At 43.7% G+C, this 18065-nt stretch overlaps 1 protein-coding gene across 2 annotated transcripts in view; it reads right to left on the reverse strand.

Annotated features, from left to right (window-relative positions):
* Positions 1–3491: 3491 nt before the first annotated feature.
* The window catches only part of UBE3D (ubiquitin protein ligase E3D), a 329217-nt gene continuing 314643 nt past the window's right edge, over positions 3492–18065 (reverse strand). Inside the window, exons 9-10 of one of the 2 annotated variants that reach the window (XM_060419386.1) lie at positions 15838–16047; positions 3492–15085 (exon numbers count right to left, since the gene is read on the reverse strand). The gene's annotated coding sequence lies outside the window, so the exon portion shown is untranslated. The remainder of the gene's footprint in view (positions 15086–15837; positions 16048–18065) is intronic. The other variant, XM_042253172.2, reaches the window with a different exon arrangement.

Here is an 18065-nt window from a genome sequence, read left to right on the forward strand (position 1 = left end):
GGGGCAGGGAGAGGGAGGCGGGGCAGGGAGAGGGAGGCGGGGCAGGGAGAGGGAGGCGGGGCAGGGAGAGGGAGGCGGGGCAGGGAGAGGGAGGCGGGGCAGGGAGAGGGAGGCGGGGCAGGGAGAGGGAGGCGGGGCAGGGAGAGGGAGGCGGGGCAGGGAGAGGGAGGCGGGGCAGGGAGCGGGTGTTTCAGGCAATCGCCAGCAAGGCTCTCACACCCCTCAAGTAAAGCTTCCAGATGGACAAAGCGACAGCCTGAGAGAATCCGCTGAGAACACAGTCCAAGCGCAGATTCAGGACGGAGACACCTGCAGGCGGCTCCAGAGAGGCCACAAGTTTTAGCCCTAAGGCCAGGAGAGCTTTCTTGGCCCTCTCCCATCTCTTCCAAAGGAACTCCTAAAACTACAGGAAAACTCGGACCATCTTTGCCTTGGGTAACGCAGAGGATGGGGTTGGAGTCCCATGCAACTATAAGAGAAAAGAAAGAATGGCCTAAGTCATATACTGGGGCAATTAATACATCCTAGGAAAAAATACGTGGTCCTAAAGCAACTGATGACTGTCATCTAACCTTTCAAGATGAAATAAAGTAAGAAAATGGGAGAAGCTTTGAAGGGAAAGCAGAACACTTATAATGGTGTACTGAAAACACAGAAGGAGATGAACACAGAGTTGGCAGTGCACCTAGGCTACCGAACAAAAGGGAAAGGGCAGAGAAGTGGCAGAGAGGGACACTGAAGGCAAATGTCACAGGCATCGCTGTTTACAAGCCGGTTCTCACTTCGAGAACAAACTCAGCCAAGTTCCCTAGCTCATGAGAACCAGGTGGCTCCATCTTGGTTATGCCTTTTCCTGTCCCCACCTACAATGTACACAGACCCTTCTGCATCATCCCTTAGGTGTTCCTTTTTAAAAAATATTTACATATTTATTTTATTTAATTAATTCATTAATTTGGCTGCACCAGTCTTAGTTGTGCCATGTGGGATCTATTCCCCTAACCAGGGATCCAACTCAGGACCCTTGCTTTGGGAGAGTGGCGCCCTAGCCACCAGACCACCATCAAAGTTCCAGCTGTTCCTTCCTGCTTCATATACTCTAACATTCTCTGCGCACATGATTGATATTACTGCTTTCACCAGCAAAGCTTACCAGCTCCATGCTCTACAAAGAGTGAAAAGTCTTAACCTTGACACCCTTGTTGTTTCCTCAATATCCTCTACCCACCCCACCCCAAGCAATAATTCAGACTCCGGCTACAGAAGTGACACTTGGCGATTGACAGTCTCTCTTGGCGAATGCTCATAGGATAAACAGAATAAATGTGACCTGGATAGTGTCAATGGGCAGATGCTGTGGGCTGTAAAACTCTCATGTATGTTGCATTGACCTTAAGGAAGTGATCATTGGAATAACTGAAGTCGAAATATCACCTGTATCACAAACAGCCATATTGAACCACTTGTCCTTTCATGGCAATGACAATCAGAGAGAATGGCATTATAAAGGTATGCCAGTGACTCCAGAGGAAGCATTCTCCTCCCACTGTCCCCCAAAGTCTCCCCTTTTTTTCTGACCATAGTACAGTCTCCCAGCAGCCTGAACTTCACAAGGCAGAAGACTCCATCGCCAAAATGAGGTACCATGTTAAAAAGGCTAAGTGAAGTCACCAGGATGAATGACTCTTGTTAAGAAGGAAACATTTCTGGTTTTGTCAAGTCGATGGTAGAAATCTTAATTGTCTATCCATCCCTCTCTGCCCTGTCCTTATTTTAAATGTTTCGCTCTGAATTTTCCCCTGAGTTAGGGATATTAAAACCACCTTGACACCTAGAAAGCTATGATGATTTAGTTAGCACATAAATCTGAATTTAATATCTAAACCAAGAGTGTCGAAAGCCTGACAGATTTTATTCTGAAGATGACAGCACGTCCTCCCAAACAGCTCCCTGCCATCGCGTAGATGAAAGCCTGACCTCTGAGGATTAAAGTTGGCAATGATGAGCTTCCAACTCTGTTCATAAAAGTCTAAGTAAAGTTCCGGTAACATGATCCAACACTGATGAAATGAAATGACATTTCTGATCACATCACAGAAGCTAGGTAGGACCATTCAAGGTATCCTGTATGCAGTACAGGATGTACAGGTGGCAGATGTAATGTATAAGCAAGGAGAAACCCAATTCAGTGGAGTTAAAAAAAAAAAAACAACCTAAATCCAAACCAGACGAAGGCTCAGTTAGTGGAGGTGGGAGCCAAGTGCAATCAGGATGGTCTAAAATAGTTCATTTCTACATAAACAAATGTTGATGTGTGAGCATGTCAGTGCTATTTCTATAGTAATATCCTAATAGCTTGGTCACCTCCTGGGGAAATTATTTCTCCCTCTGCTCCAGCTGGTGGTATGTGAAACCAATCTCTTCCAAAATAAAGCACCGAGGACAGCACAAAATGTAAGCACAGAGAGAAGAAATGTGTCCCATGCCTACTTCCTGATCCTAAGGAAGAAAGAAAAAAAATGAGCTTGTTTTCTGCAGCAACTTTTGTCACTGATTTGAACAAAAGATTGGGGAAAAGTCTCCTTTCTTCCTTTTTCTGTTGTTGATGAATTTCAGAAAAGGACGAATATTGCCAACAAGAACAGAGAACAGAGAGCCATAATAGATGAATGATGAACAATGCCTTGTTTTTCCTCTCTTGGTCTCCTTTTTGGGTCAAAGCTTGAGATGTTTTTGCTTATTCAGAAGCTATGCTTTGTAAATTGCAGTAATTGTTTTTAAGAAGAATAGCTTCTTAACCTAATATAAACTAATACAAACATTATTAATAACTATGATATCTCCCATTGTTGCTTAAATTAACTGAAGTTCATTTTGTGTCCTTCAGTTTCATGAAATCAAAATTCTGCAGGTGAAAAACCAAGGGAATGCCACTCTACCCAAAGACTGTTAATTTTGTGTTTCAATTTAATTAAAGCCAATTCCTGTTTTCAGCTGCCCTGAGACACCTAGAATTTTTGGAATAATCTTACTGTCAGGTACCTCAGGGGAGCCCAGAGAGAGTGCAGGGCTGCGGATTGAGGTGGGACACTGTTTTCTTTTCAATCAGAATTTGGAAATGTTTCCCACTTTTCCAATGATCTGATGGATGAGAAGATGTCTAATGGATCTTGTCTAGGCTGTAAGGTTATAGCAGCTGAAACGTGAGTCTTTGATATAAATGATTCAGTCAATATGAGGTATAAATCTAAGCTCTGCATCAGATGGTGTGACTACAAACCACAAGCACCAAAAAAATGCAGAAAGAATTCCTTGCTAATTACCTGGGAAATGAAAGCGTAGTCTTTATCAAGGGCAGGAAAGAATTGGTTCTGCCCGGGAGAGACAGAGGAGGAGGAAATGAAGGGACCTCTTCAGCCAACACACTGCACTTTTATTTTTGTCTTAAACAGAATACACATGAATATATTAACAGTGTGGAAGCAAGCCAGCAATGCCATTATTCACAGGAGTGTAGAAAGTGTGTGAAAATGTTGAGTCACTCAGGAAACTCAGGTTAGTATGAGATTACAAATACCTCTTCCCTCCCCCAACATCAGAGCATGAGCATCTTTGCAGGAATTATCAAGCCACAGAAATACAGTCCTGGCATCAAGGACAGCCTATAAGAATGGACTCGAAACAAGATTCGTAGGAAAGAATCCGTGGCAATACAGTTTAGCCTGTTACCAAGTAGAAAGCTGGACAAGCACCTTCTTGCACTTAAGCCTTGAGACAAGAAATTCAAACTGAACAGATTTTATAAAATCCCTAAATGAAAGCTTATATCCCTTTCCTTGGGAAAAGCAAAGAAATAAGCCATTGACTTTTTTTTTTTCATTCCTAACTCAGCCAGCCTCTAAAATGCAGTGCAATGCAGGATATTTAACCCACCATCCTTTGCACAAATACAGATTTCCATAAAATCAATTAATCTTCGGAGCTGAAGGGGTCTTGGAGGTCAACACCCCCCACTCCCTGCAACACTCCCACAGCCAGGGGTTTATTCAGCCTGTGTTCAAAAACCTCCACATGGGGAGCTTACCACTGTTTCAGGCAGCCCCTTCCACTGATGAAGAGTGATAGTTATTAGAATGTTCTAATATTGGGCTGAAACCTGCCTCCTGGTAATTTCCACCCACTGGTCCTCGTTTTGTCCTCTGAAGCATTTCAGAGTCTAACTCCCTCATTATCACCATGACAACTCTTCAAATATTTGAAGGCAATGAGAACCTGGGTGAAGACCCAGGCTGTACATCCTTGGTTATCACACCTCTTCATTTAGAGATAAACCCTTCACTCCCCCAAGACACCAACCTTTACTATATCTTACTTGGTGAGTGTCTGTGTTAAAATACACTGACCAGAATGTGATACAGTATCATATTTGTGCCCCAGTGCAAAGCTTTCTGCCCTCTTCCATGAACATACACTTTTCAACATGAGAATAAATATTTTGCTCAATCACTCTTCCTAGTAATACCTAGGGATACCTAGTAATACCAGAAGCATAGGTGGTTGGACTCAACACAGATGTCCCCAGAACAGAAGTTTTTCACAGCAAACATTACATTATAAGATTTATCTCAGTTTAGTTCTATACAGGGTTTCAAGCACTCATGATACAGAAAGCTTTATGCTAGGGGATATGGAAAATATAAGACATTTACAAAAAATAGGGGAAACAATCGGAAAAAAGCACAAATAAGTTATGAAACAATACAGAAAGAGAAAAGTACCCTAAAATGTATGTAGAAGATTATTAGAGATAAAGGAGGAGGAGGGAATTCCCTGGTGGCCCAGTGGTTAGGACTCAATGCTTTCACTGCTGTGGTCTGGGCTCCATCCTTGGTTGGGGAAATAAGGTCCAACAAGTCATGCTGCTTGGCCCAAAAACAGAAGAAAAATCCATGTCCAAAGAGGTAGGATTTGACAGGCTCTTGAAGGATAAGAGGGGTGTGTCAAGTGACATAGTGGTAAAGAATCTGCCTGCCAATGCAGGAGATTCAAGAGATGCAGGTTCAATTCCTGGGTCAGGATGATCCCTGAAGGAGGAGATGGCAACCCACTCCAGCATTCTTGTCTGTAAAATCCCATGGACAGAGCAGCCTGATGGGCTACAGTCCATGGGGACACAGAGAGTCAGACACAACTGAGCTACTGAAGAAGGCATGGCACAAGGGACAGCTGAGAGTTAGATAAACAGAGAAATGTGTCAGGAGAATGAGGGATTCCAGATAGAACAGACAGTTGAGGCTGTGTGAGGCAAAAAGGGAAGAAATGGTATGTAAAGCTTCAGAATCTATTTGAAGAAGTTGGATGTATCTGAACAAATTCTTACTGATTATCCTAATTATATTAACTTGACCAATCACCTAGTCATGGCAGAGGATATTTTTTACTCAGGGTGGGACTCTGTAAGACATTCATTTCCATACTTTTAACACAGTCAAGGAAAACTTGGCCACACAAAAACAATTAGAATGGCTATCAAGAAAAAGATGAGAGATAACAGATGCAGGTGAGGGTGTGGAGAAAGGGAGCCCTTCTGCAGTATTGGTGGAAATGCAAATTGGTGCAGCCATTATAGGAAACAGAATACAGGCTCCTCAAAAAACAAAAAGTAGAAGCACCATCCAATCCAAACATCCTGCCTCTGGGAATATAGCCAAAGGAAACAAAAAGAATACATTTAAAAAAAAATGAACCCTCATGTTCATAGGAGCCTCATTTACAATAGCCAGGACATGGAAGCAACTTAAATGTCCACCCATATTCACTTCCCTGTTGGTCAGTGATAAAGAATATGCCTGCTAATGCAGGAGATATGGGTTCAATCCCTGGGTCAGGAAGATCCCCTGGAGAAGGAAATGGAAGCCCCCTCCAGTATTCTTACCTAGGAAATCCCATGGACAGAGGAGCCTGGTGGGCTACAGTCCATGGGGTGGCAGAGTCAGACACAACTTAGCTTTTGAGCACGCATGTACATATATATACATATGTATATATATGTATATATGTGTGTACAGATACATAATGTATACATATGTGTGTGTGTATATATATACATATATGTACACAAAAAAGAGGAAATTCTGCCATTTGCAACCACAGAGAATCTGGAATAATAGGCAAGTTTGGCACTGGAGTAAAAAATGAAGTACAGCAAAGGCTAACAGAGTTTTGCCAAGAGAATGCACTGGTTATAACAAACACCCTCTTCCAACAACACAAGAGACAACTCTGCACATGGCCATCACCAGATGGTCAATACCGAAATCAGACTGATTATATTCTGAAGCCGAAGATGGAGAAGTTCTACATAGTAAGGCAAAACAAGACTGGGAGTTGACTGTGGCTTAGATTGTGAACTCCTTACTGAAAAATTCATACTTAAATTGAAGAACATAGGGGAAACAACTAGACCATTGATTTAGATATGACCTAAGTCAAATCCCTTATGATTATACAGTGGAAGTGACAAATAGATTCAAGGGATTAGATCTGATAGAGTGCCCGAAGAACTATGGACAGAGGCTCGTAACACTGTACATGAGGCGGTGATCAAAACCATCCCCAAGAAAAAGAATTGCAAAAAGGCAAAATGGTCATCTGAGGAAGCCTTACAAATAGCTATGAAAAGAAGAGATGTGAAAGGTAAAGGAGAAAAGGAAAGATATATCCATCAGAATACAGAGTTCCAAAGGATAGCAAGGACAGATAAGAAAGTGAAAGTGAAGTCGCTCAGTCGTATCCGACTCTTTGCAACCCCATGGACTATAGCCTATTAGGCTCATCCATCCATGGGCTTTTCAGGTAAGAGTGCTGGAGTGGACTGCCATTTCCTTCTCCAGGGGATCTTCCTGACCCAGGGATCAAACCCCAGTCTCCCGCATTGCCGGCAGACACTTTACCCTCCCAAGTGATAAATGCAAAGAAACAGAGGGAAACCATAGAAAGGGAAAGATGAGAGATCTCGTCAAGAAAATTAGAGATACCAGGGAACATTTCATGCAAATATGGACACAATAAAGGACAGAAATGGCATGGACCTTAGAGAAGAAGAGATACTAGAAAAGCAGAAAAGATTAAGAAGAGGTGGCAAGAATACACAGAAGAACTAACTATACAAAAAAGATCTTAATGATCCAGATAATCACGATGTGTGATCACTCACCTAGAGCCAGACATCCTGGAGTGTGAAGTCAAGTGGGCCTTGGGAAGCATCACTACGAACAAGCTAATGCAGGTGATGGTATTCCAGCTGAGCTATTTCAAATCCTGAAAGATGATGCTGTGAAAGTGCTGCACTCAATATCCCAGCAAATTTGGAAAACTCAGCAGCGGTCACAGGACTGGAAACAGTCAGTTTTCATTCCAATCCCAAAGAAAGGCAAGGCCAAAGAAGGTTCAAACTTCCACACAATTGCACTCACCTCACACGCTAGCAAAGAAATGCTCAAAATTCTCCAAGCAAGGCTTCAACAGAATGTGAACTAAGAAGTTCCAGATGTTTAAGCTGGATTTAGAAAAGGCAGAGAAACCACAGGTCAAATTGCCAACATCCGCTGAATCATAGAAAAAGCAAGAGAATTCCAGAAAAACATCTACTTCTGCTTCATTGATTATGCCAAATCCTTTGGCTGTGTTGATCATAACAAACTGTGGAAAATTCTTCAAGAGATGGGGTTCCAGACCACCTTACCTCCCTCTTGAGAAATCTGTATGCAGGTCAAGAAGCAACAATTAGAACTGGATTAGAACATGGAACAACAGACTGGTTCCAAACAGGAAAAGGAGTACATCAAGGCTGTATATTGTCACCGTGCTTATTTAACTTATATGCAGAGTACATCATGTGAACTGCCGGGATGGAAGAGGAATTAAGATTGCAGACAAAATTATCAATAACCTCAGATATGCAGATAACACTACCCTTATGGCAGAAACGAAGAAGAATTAGAGTCTCTTGATGAAAGTGAAAGAGGAGAGTGAAAAAGCTGGCTTAAAACTCAACATTCAAAAAACAAAGATCATGGCATCCAGTCCCATCACTTCATAGCAAATAGATGGGAAAACAATGGAAACAGTGACAGACTTTTCTTGGGCTCCAAAATCACTGCAGATGATGACTGCAGCCATGAAATTAAAAGATGCTTGCTCCTTGGAAGAAAAACTATGACCAACCTAGACAGCATATTAAAAAGCAGAGCCATTACTTTGCCAACAAAGGTCCATATAGTCAAAGCTATGGTTTTTCCAGTAGTCATGTATGGATGTGAGAGCTGGACCATAAGGAAAGCTGAGTGCTGAAGAACTGATGCTTTTGAACTGTGGTGTTGGAGAAGACTCTTGAGAGTCCCTTGGACTGAAAGGAGATCAAATCAGTCAATCCTACAGGAAATCAGTCCTGAATATTCATTGGAAGGACTGAAGGTGAAACTGAAGTTCCAATCCTTTGGCCATCTGATGCGAAGAGCTGACTCACTAGAAAAGACCCTGATGCTGGGAAAGACTGAAGGCAGGAGGAGAAGGGGATGACAGAGGATGAGATGATGGGATGGCATCACCAATTGGATGGACACAAGTTTGAGCAAGCTCTGGGAGTTGGTGATGGAAAGGAAAGCTGGTGCGCTGCAGTCCATGGAGTCACAAAGAGTTGGACATGACTGAGTGACTGGACTGAACTGGATGGACCTTGAGGGCATCATGGTAAATGAAATTTTAGGCAGGGAAAGACAAATGCTACATGATATCTCTTATATGTAGAATCTAAAGACAAAACTCATAGAAAATGAGATCAGATTTGTGATCACAAGCAGCAGATGAGGGGTGCAGGAATTGGAAGAATGTATCAAATGATACTGAGCATCCTCTCACTCAAACACCTGAAAACCCCTCTGACCAACAGGATTTGGAAGGTTGAGTAACCAAAATAGGACTTCCCTGGTGGCTCAGCAGTAAAGAATCTGCCTGCAATGCAGGAGCTGCAGGAGATGCGGGTTGGATCCCTGGGTTGGGAAGATCCCCTGGATGAGGGCATGGCAACCCACTCTAGTATTCTTGCCGGGAGAATCCCATGGACAGAGGAGCCTGGCGGGCTACAGTCCATAGGGTCGCAGAGTCAGTCATGACTGAAGGGACTTTAAACAGCACAGTAACCAAAATAAGGGAACACAGTTAGGAAACAGTGAAGCTAAGAGTTGAATTTCTGATGAGTTGAAAAGTTGCTGGCTCCATCACTAGACCACTGAGTTCTGTGACCAGCAGAGGCTGTTTGTGTGTGTGTGTGTGTGTGTATGTGTGTGTGTGTGTGTGTTCTGCACTATTGTCATGTGAAGAGACTGTGTGTGTACAGGGCTCTGTACACATGTGATGCTGTGCGTGTGTTCTTAACCTAAGTATGGTGAGACTGTGGGCCAAGGCCGCTGCTCACCAGTTAGGCCCCCTCCCCTGAGCTCTTCCCCCACCTGAGAACATCCCAGGTTTGCAGAGCCAGCAAGAAATCCTGGAGCAGCCTTTAAAGGCTTTGACTGTGTAGATCACAATAAACTGTGGAAAATTCTGAAAGAGATGGGAATACAGACCACCTGACCTGCCTCTTGAGAAACCTATATGCAGGTCAGGAAGCAACAGTTAGAACTGGACATGGAACAACAGACTGGTTCCAAATAGGAAAAGGAGTACATCAAGGCTGTATATTGTCATCTTGCTTATTTAATTTCTATGCAGAGTACATCATGAGAAATGCTGGGCTGGAAGAAGCACAAGCTGGAATCAAGATTGCCAGGAGAAATATCAATAGCCTCAGATATGCAGATGACACCACCCTTATGGCAGAAAGTGAAGAGGAACTAAAAGCCTCTTGATGAAAGTGAAAGAGGAGAGTGAAAAAGTTGGCTTAAAGCTCAACATTCAGAAAACGAAGATCATGGCATCTGGTCCCATCACTTCATGGCAAATAGATGGGGAAACAGTGCCAGACTTTATTTTTTGGGGGTCCAGAATCACTGCAGATGGTGACTGAAGCCATGAAATTAAAAGACGCTTACTCCTTGGAAGGAAAGTTATGACCAACCTAGATAGCATATTGAAAAGCAGAGACATTACTTTGCCATCAAAGGTCCTTCTAGTCAAGGCTATGGTTTTTCCTGTGGTGATGTATGGATGTGAGAGTTGGACTGTGAAGAAAGCTGAATGCCGAAGAATTGATGCTTTTGAACTGTAGTGTTGGAGAAGACTCTTGAGAGTCCCTTGGACTACAAGGAGATCCAACCAGTCTAAAGGAGATCAGTCCTGGGATTTCTTTGGAGGGAATGATGCTAAAGCTGAAACTCCAGTACTTTGGCCACCTCATGAGAAGAGTTGACTCATTGGAAAAGACTCTGATGCTGGGAGGGATTGGGGGCAGGAGGAGAAGGGGACGACCGAGGATGAGATGGCTGGATGGCATCACCAACTCGATGGAAGTGAGTGTGAGTGAACTCCGGGAGTTGGTGATGGACAGGGAGGCCTGGCGTGCTGTGATTCACAGGGTCACAGAGAGTTGGACACGACTGAGCGACTGAACTGAAGTGAGCTGATCAAATGATACAAACTTCTAGTTAAAAGATAAATACTAGGGATGCAATGTACAACAAGGTGACTGAAGCTAACACTGCTGTGTGATGTATATGAAAGTTGTTAAGAGAGTAAATCCTAAGAGTTCCCATCACAAGGGAAAATATTTTTTTTTTCTTTTTTGTCTTCCTTTTTCTTATTATAGCTTTAGGAGGTGATAGATGTTAACTAAACTTACTGTAGTAATCACTTCACCACACATGTAAGTCAAACCATTATGCTGTATCCCTTAAATGTATACAATGATATATATATCATTATAGCTCAAAAAACTAGAACACGAACAACTAGAGGTATAGTAAATATTAATATTTTGCAAACACGATAACAGTTAACATACTTTAATTCATACTATTCATATGCAGGCACTATACCAAGTGCTTTACATGAATGAACTCATTTAATACTTACAATGTCCATATGAAGCAGGAACTGCTATTTTCTTCTTTTCATAGAAGAAAACTGAGGCACAGAGAAGTTAAGGAACTTTCCCAAGGTCACACATCTAGTGAGTGGGAGAGTTAAGATGAGAACTTAAAATCTGGCTCCAGAGTGAATTTACCACAGCAGGCTGTTTCTCACGTTAAACGTGCAGTTACTTATTCTAACAACCTGTTTATAACCTTACTTACTCAGGCTTTTTAAAAACTGTTTTTAGCCTACTGGATGAGTTCGACTTCTGGGGTTTATATCTATCTGTTCATCTTCCGGAACTCTTATGCTATTCTGGATACTGATTAAGGGGCTCATTTAACACACTGAATCCCAAGATCTCTGAATCACCATGGAGAACAAGCCGTTCCTCTATGGCTAACAAGAGGAAAACTTGCTGGTGGTAAAAATAAACCTATAGATCACGCACAGTTCCCCTCATCCCTTCTCTGGAGGAGCGTCCGTAATTAACGGAGGCTAATCTCTGGAAGCTGCCACTCCCGCCCCACTCCCAGGATGGCTCAGAGCTGAACGACTCTAGACAGACAAAAATGTAACCTGCTGCGAAAATCTCCAGGAAAGAAAATTCCACAGCCAGCCCCAAGGTAACAAATCCCCGGGCTTGACCCCTTGGAGTCATGCCTATTCATCAAATGAGAACGTTTATTTACAGACTTGCAATGAAATGGCTTTGTCCTGATTTCTTCCGGGGCCCTCAGGTCCCTGCAAACCTGCTTTGTTCCCCAGCAGCTGGCGCCGGCTTATTCCACAATCCTTTAATTGGGTTGTGAACCTGTTTTCTGGTCCCTGACTCCTCCGCCACCGAGGAAACTTGCTGAAGTTAGCAGACTCAGCTGAGGAGACTTAAAGGAAGTTAAAGTGAAGTGAACTGAAAGTTGTTCAGTCGTGTCTGACTCTTTGCGACCCCATGGACTGTACAGTCCATGGAATTCTCCAGGCCAGAATACTGGAGTGGGTTGCCATGCCCTCCTCCAGGGGATCTTCCCAACCCAGGGATCGAACCAAGGTCTCCTGCAATGCAGGCAGATTCTATACCAGCTGAGCCACCAGGGAAGCCCCATAGGAAGCTGGTCCTGCTGAAAAGTGATGTTCTCCCTGACGGAAAACCTGGGCAGACATACAGACAGATCCACGGTTGCCTCAACCCAGGAGGTTTGCCCTCCCTGTAAATCCTCCACCTTCCTCATTATGTCAGCTGAACTGTCTGCTGGGACTGGTTCATATTTTGGGGGGCTCACTTGACTTTTCAAGTCCTTTAAAACTTACAGGAAGGAGCTACACTGGGTTAGAGAGCCCCAAAATTTGAGTGGCAAGAGGCTTCCAGACTCTTGAGGTGAACACTCTTGCACGCATCCTCGGGTCACAGAGCTGGGCCCTCCACCTCCTCCTACCAGCAAGGTCAGGAGCAGAGGACACAATCATTCCCGCCTTTCATCTCATACTAATGAGACAGGGGGTAAGGGGGTGGGGCATAAGCTTTAAAAAACCTGATATAGCCATTGAGGACGCGACACAAACTGGTGGGCGCCTACTAGGTCCAAGATGGCGGAAGATTCAACTTCCTGTAGACCTTATAATATTTTAGGATATGCTAAATGACACACTCACAGATGCCACGACAGTTCTGCGGATGAGCATAAAAGGCCAAAAAAGTGGGTGGTGGGCCAGTTCCTAGAGAACTTCAGTCCCTTCCCCAAATTCTGGGAACGATCCTCCTACTCAGCCTATGAGATTACCTAGCTCATAAAGACTAACCACCTCATATTTTGGGACCACTCTTGCCTTTTGGGATGGACTGAATCCTGTCTGTGGAGTGTGTATCTCTCTCAATAAATCTACTTCCTGCCTATCACTTTGCCTCTGCTCAATCCTTTCTGTGCTGAGACATAAAGAACCTGATCTTCTGTAAGTCCTGAGACCGGGTGTGTAATTTTAATTAAAAGAGAGTAGGTTTGAGTCCTAGCCTGCAGGCTCAAATTCCAATCTGAGTTTGGGCTGGATTCAATCCCATCTGAGGTGTAACTTGTTGCAGGCCCCAATCTGAGGTATGACTTGGTGCAGGTCTCAGTCTGAGGTGTGCGGTTTCAGCTGTCAATTTCACTTCTATCCGCAGGTCCTCCTGGTATTGCTGGATCTGGGAAACGACTATTCCAACATGAATGACTCCACTCAGAACAGGAGAGTCTCAAATCACCAGCCTCTCCCAACTCCAATGAACCCCTGGCTGGTGGTCAATTCACAAGGTAGAAGGATTCTTTCCCTCCTCTATGCTCAATTCATTTATTTGACAGACATTTATCAAGCATCTACCAGTTGCCTCAGACACTGCACCAAGTGCTTGGGGGCGCAAGGATGAGTAAGTCCCGACCCATACCTTGCAGGTAAGATAGACCAATTATAAACCGAATTCCTGAGTCAGAGTGTCATAAGCCCTACATTTGCAGTAATGTACTCACAGGCCATGGGGCGGCACAGCAAGAAGTAAATAACTGCCTGGAGAAGTTGCAGGATGTGACATTTCAGCTGAGCCTTGAGAATGGAGGGGAGCATGCATGAAAGACCAGGGGAATCAAATACTTGTGCCAAAGAAATACTTTGAACAAGACACGAAGATATAAAACTGGATATCATATGAGAAAAGAGAGAGTGAATTTACTATGATGAAAGAGTGGACCTACTACGGCTGATGGGGGAGGGGAGACCAGAGAGAATAACTTGAAAGATAGGTTGTGGCTGCTCTGAGGGCTTTACCAAGGAATTTGGTTCATTCAGCAGGCATTGGGAAACAACAGAGCCGGGAGTTTTTCTCTGCATTTTGGAAAAATCCCTCTGATACAGACCTAAGTACTGGCAGTAGAGTAAATAGAAGCTTATTCTAACAATCCAGAGGTCCTTCTCTTGTCATCTGTATCTATGCATGGGGAGGAGGGCTTCCTTGATGGCTCAGATGGTAAAGAATCTGCCTGCAATGTGGGAGACAAGGGTTCAATCCCTGGGTCAGGAAGATCCCCTGGAGAAGGGAATGGGTACCCACTCCAGTATTCTTGCTTGGAGAATTCCATGAACTGAGAAGGCTGGTGGGTTACAATCCATGGGGTCACAAAGAGTTGGATGCGACTGAGTGACTCACACACACACACACACACACACACACACACACACACACGGGGAAGAGGTGCTGTCAGAGACTGGAAGGTGTGTCCTGAGGAGAAGGGCACAGGTCCCTCCTCTAAAGCCAGTGAGTGGGATGAAGCTCCATGTGCGAGTGAGATTTCACCTTGATAGATGGTTTGGCAGTGAGGATGCAAGGTGAGTACAAGTGGTGCCAGGCTGTGGAATTAGAGGGGATGGTTGTTCTAGTTCATGTTTCTCTTAAATCCACTTAGAATCACATACAAGGACCTACAAAAGGATTCCTCTAAGGACTGCCCTATACAAACCCACTGCTGTGTGTGAAAAATACACTGTTTTTAACTTTTTTGGCTAAGTGACAACATGGAGATTGGTGGCTCATATAAAAACTGCTGAATATTACTCAATGTACACTGCACGCAAGAAGGAGCCAGCAAAGCAAATATTTACTAAACCCCTTTTGAATGCCAGCGCCAAGGCCACAGCACAGTTCAGCTTTTATTTTGAAGGCTCTTGTTCTAGCCTGCCAGAGTTGCTACCTTTATTGATCATGGGGCTCCATGCCAGACTTCATACTAGCTGCCTTGCTAAATAAATCTTAATCTGCACAAACACCACATGAAGAAAGTGTTACTCTTCCTATTTTGTAGATATTGAAATAGAAGCCCAGAGGGTAAATAACTTACCCAAATCCCAGTGCTGGAGGGTGGCAGGGGTGGGATGGAATCTGAAACCCGGTTATCTCCCCCTTCCCACATCTTTCCACGATGGCACCACCTTGGGGAGGTCAGGTGAGCTCTGAGTGGTGCTCTGACCCAGAACATGGAAGTTGATATTGGAGCTGTGGACGACAACAGATACATGGGGTGGCTCTGAGCAGCAATATTTTTTAATCTGCTTTTTCTGTGTGAAGCTGCTTTCATTGCAGGATTTTTCCAACTATCTTTCAGGATAGAAAAAGGAGTGGGTTATAGAACCTAAGAGGCCAAAGAGACTCACCTTCTGGCTCTGCCTGTAGAGCCTTTGTTTTTTTCCTTAAGTCTTTATTGAATTTGTTACAATCTTGCTTCTGTTTTATGTTTTGGGTTTTTTTTTGCCCCCTTGGCCTGTGGGGGTCTTAGCTCCACAACCAAGGACTGAACCTGCACCCCTTGCTTTGGAAGGTGAAATCATAACCACTGGACTCCCAGGGAAGTCCCTAGAACATCTTTCCTGGGGAGTATAACCCAGATCAGCATCCACCCAAAGTATGTTTAGGGAAATAAGGCTCCTAGAAAGTTTTTTTTTTTTTTCCAAAATGTAAAAAGCTTGCTGGTGTGCATGCTAAGTCACTTCAGTCATGTCTGACTCTTTGTGACCCCATGGACTGTAGCCCGCCAGGCTCCTTTGTCCTTGGGATTCTCCGGGCAAGAATACTAGAATGGGTTGCCATTCCCTTCTCCAGGGGATCTCCAGACCCAGGGATGGAACCCTCATCTCCTGCATTGCAGCTGTATTCTTTACCACTAGCGCCACCCGGGAAGCCCAAAAAGCTTGTGTAATGCAACAGTGCAAAAACTCACTTGACCACAGAGCATTTTTTCCTTGCAATACCTGGCACCCCGCAGAACCGACAGTTCCCAGAACACAGGGTGATGTGGGTTAAAAAGCAATATCCTCCAAGACAAGCCCAGTACAGAAGTGTGCATCTTGGGTGATGATTCCACCAGAGCCTCCTGCTGTGGATGTGAAGAGCTAGAAAGTCGCCATGTTCTGATGTCTTATCTGGGGAATCATGAACAGCTTTGAGCCTCAGTTTCTCATCTGTGAAATGGAAGCAACATAAGGTTGTCTCAGGGATGAATGAGATAATTGATTATTGGGTTTATAACTGCCTGACACATAATAAGACTCAAAGAATGCTAGCTATTACCTTTAAAAAATCATATTAAATGCTGAAGGTAGAATTACATGAGACTTGTGAAAACATTTACCCAATAACACTATGTAAATATCAGTGATTAGTTACTGTTTTTATAGGACACTTCCTGGTCTCTGTAAAGTGCCACAGTTTTGGGTATAGTTTTCTTGGAGCACTAAAGTACCCAGTTGTTGGAGACTGATCACTCAGCTTGTTAAGGCTTCGTTATTCATGCAGCCCTGACCTGCAATGGAAAGAGACAAAAGCCCTCCTCTTCCCCCTCTATAAATGGAAATTATTTTTCAAGAGGTCACTTCCTTTTGGAGCACTTGGGTGTATCCAGAAAAGAACTTTTCTGAATACAGTCCTGCTAATTATTATCTTAGCACTTGAGAAAATACATACAAAGACATTATAAAATGTAATCATATTGAGATATCAGGAAACTTCCAAGAATATTGATTATTTATTTATAATCAATAAAGTATAAGAAAACTAAGAATATTAGTGCAGATCATAAGAAAGTTTTAATATAGTAGTCCTCAAGTATCTTTAGAATATTTTGCTCAGGTGATCAGTTTCTAGCTATACATTAGAACTTCAGATATCCATGGGAAAAGGCCCTGGGAAATTATCCACTGTGTGAAGATTCCACACTGGGTCAGGCTTGGCCTTCTGGAAGCAGCAGTGAACACTCTCTCCTTATACACGGGCGCTGATGAACAACTTTCCCATGTGAGCAGGACCTTTGTGAATGTTTCCTTTTCTGTGGGTCCTGTTTCCTGTCTGGACTCTCAGAGGAAGCAGGTGACACCCTCAGCTTAAAGGTGGCAGGTTGGGGCCCCGCAGGGTGGGATCCAGGCACCTAGAGTTTAGCATCCTTTCCAAAGGGGTTACTGCCTCCCGAGGTGCACACAGTGTGCTGAGAAACTGTCCTAAGACACTGTGGGCACTTGATATGAGCGCAGCAGCCAGCACCCAGACGGTCCATAGCCTAGCCCTCTGGCAGGCTCATCTGCAGAACATGAACTCAGAAACGGGATCCCTGCTCACATCTGCCTGCTCCTTGATCTCTTCTCTCATCTCCTGTCCTGTCCACCCCTGTTACACCTTCCTTACCCTCCTTCCCCCAAAGAAAATACCTTACCCATGAAACCTTTCCAGTTCCTAAGGCAGTTCCACAGCTGCCCTGACACATGAGGAGAGAGGAGTCTGTGTTGGAATCTCACTCAGGACTCCCTGGCATGTGCCACTGGACAAAGCTGACTAACGTCTCTGAGACCCATGAAAGTCGGCTAAGAATACTACCTTGCAGAACTGTTGGGAAGATTAAATGTTCTAACATATTAGAGACTTTTCCACTGGGACTGGCATGGAGAAAGTACTCATTTAGCTGCAGTGTTAAGTCCCTCTAAGCTAGGGACTAATTGTACCATTTTATATAAGAGGAAACTACGGCATAAAGGGAAGATGTAGTTGCCTGAGGCCATTCAGTTAATAAGAAACAGAACCTTAAACCCAAGGCACTTTTTACCAACCCAAGATACATATTTCTTAGTAACACAGATAATGATTCCATGATATTGGCTTTATTTTTCGGGATCTGGTAGCTAAGAACTGACATGATTCCCACCATCCCATGCTGCCCAGGAAACTATGGTCCACTTGGAACAATTCATAGTTTTATACAATATGTACATATGTAACATATATGTATGTATGTATATTAAACTGTAATCTTTTTGTCTAAGAAAATTGTAGGCGGGTTAGGGATAAAAAATCTGCAGTGACATTCAGGGACATTCAAGAGCAAAGCACAGACCATTCAATAATGGTAGAGGAGAGAGAAAATAAATTCAGCCTGCATGTGATTCCAGCTTTGCTGCACCATTGCTGAGTCAGGCTTTTCATTTCTTCAAAG

This window comes from Ovis aries, chromosome 8, assembly GCF_016772045.2.
Source record: "Ovis aries strain OAR_USU_Benz2616 breed Rambouillet chromosome 8, ARS-UI_Ramb_v3.0, whole genome shotgun sequence".
NCBI classification, from domain to species: domain Eukaryota; kingdom Metazoa; phylum Chordata; class Mammalia; order Artiodactyla; family Bovidae; genus Ovis; species Ovis aries.